The following is a 1,884-nucleotide window of genomic DNA, read 5'->3' on the forward strand; positions in this document are numbered from 1 at the left end:
CTCCCCGGCGGGGAATCGAACCCCGGTCTCCCGCGTGACAGGCGGGGATACTTACCACTATACTACCGAGGAATGCGTTTAACCCTTAATATCATTAAACCCTTACATTATGGTTATTTTATCTTATTTTCTGCGATTTTCCATTCCTACCAGACTTACGGAACGCGACATACTGTTAAACACATTTTAACTGAAGCCCAGCGATACAACTCCCTTAAATGTTTTTATGATTTACCAGCAGACTTCCATTTTATTTTACAAGATAACAAGCAGAATGCGGTTAATTCTTTTGAGTTTCTTAAGCACTCCAAACTTTACAGTAAAATTTAATAAAAAATTTGAGGAAATAATAAATGTTTGGAAATGAGTAGGAATAAGTAATTTGACTTTCTATCTTTGTTCATGTTTAATCCAACGAAAGGTGCAACATCTCCATGTGACTGACCAGCCCCATTTTAGACTTTAAGAGCTTAAGTTAGGAAAATAAAATAGGTAATTACTATAAACAGTGATAATTTTATTAAAGTTATTAATGTGTACGTTTGAATTTTTTTTTTTTTTTAACAATTGGTAAGATGCCTACTAATATTTGGTTGAAAAATAAATTTTGTTGAAATATTTATCAGGAATATTAAAAGGAAGATGGTCTAGTTGTGAAACAATTTATTAATACGAGCCAACGTTCCGCCCCATTCTACAGGGGGCTTCATCAGTGCCTAAAAAAAATACAAACACTTAAATGATATAAACATAAATCAACAAAGTAAATGAAAAATTAAAAAGGTGTTCAGTGAAACGTAAAAATTAAATAACAATAATAAAAAGTTTTAGAAAATCAATGAAAACTGAATAAAAAAATGAAATAATAAAAATCCCTTTTATTATTCTTATTTAATTTTTACCTTTCACCTGCAACGTGGGGTGAAACGTTGACTCATAATAATAATTAGCTTCACGACTATTTGAGTTTTTCTTTGACCGCACCCGGGGACTATCTTCCTTTTATTACAGCGATCTTGCAATATATCAGTATCCTGTTTTATAACATCATAATATCAATATTTTACTAAAAAACCGTTGAAAAATAAGTGTATGTCTGTTAAAAATACGGCTGATTATTCTTCAAGAAATAAAAATATAAAATATAATGCCAGAAGAATATTTCCTATATATTATTTTATTAACATTTGAAATTTATATTTTTGACCCTTGGGTTGCTACATTAGAGAGCGAGGTGGCTCAGTGCGCAAGGCAATGAACCGGGTTTGAATCTAGCTGTGGTAGATAATTATTTATTCTTTGCAACCCACCAGTTCAGGAGCAATCCGTGGTCCACTCAGCCTCCTAAAGTAGGTACGATTAATTGGGAAAAAAACTGACGGTTGTCCATGGTCATGAACAAATTCACCTCCTTGTAAAACCGTTGTTCAAGAAACAGAACTTCCTTACGAAATACTCAGATACGCTACAGATTTCAATTTCCAAGTTCCTATATTGCTTCTAATGTAGAAATTATTTTTCCATTTATACTTTTTATATATTAGGTATCCAATCTAAGCAAATATAAGCTTCTTTTTTTTTTTAAATTATTTATTTATTGTAATTTACAACTGTACAAAAACAATAGGTAAATATGTAGTATGTTTCATTTAAACTTGAAAATCTTGGGAAGGAACCACCCTTTGGTGGTACTTCAACCATTAATTTAAATTAGAAGGTCTCGTGGCCTTCTTTTCAGACGCCTCGGAGGATTATCAGGGATTGTTAAGGATGAAAGATTAAGAATTAATGGGTTAGGATGGTTAAGGAGTTTGGAGTAAAAAGACGCATTTCTGGTTTGGGTAAAATCTGCAACGAATGGGATGTTAAGGTCTTTATGAATGA

General features: G+C 32.1%; 1 non-coding gene across 1 annotated transcript; it reads right to left on the reverse strand.

Annotated features, from left to right (window-relative positions):
- TRNAD-GUC (transfer RNA aspartic acid (anticodon GUC)) lies at nucleotides 1-72 on the reverse strand. The gene has a single exon. It is a non-coding gene; the product is annotated as a tRNA-Asp (tRNA).
- Between the last annotated feature and the right edge of the window lie 1,812 nt (nucleotides 73-1,884).

This window comes from Halyomorpha halys, unplaced genomic scaffold (assembly GCF_000696795.3).
Source record: "Halyomorpha halys isolate HHAL.00 unplaced genomic scaffold, Hhal_1.1 Scaffold258.1, whole genome shotgun sequence".
NCBI classification, from domain to species: Eukaryota; Metazoa; Arthropoda; class Insecta; order Hemiptera; family Pentatomidae; genus Halyomorpha; species Halyomorpha halys.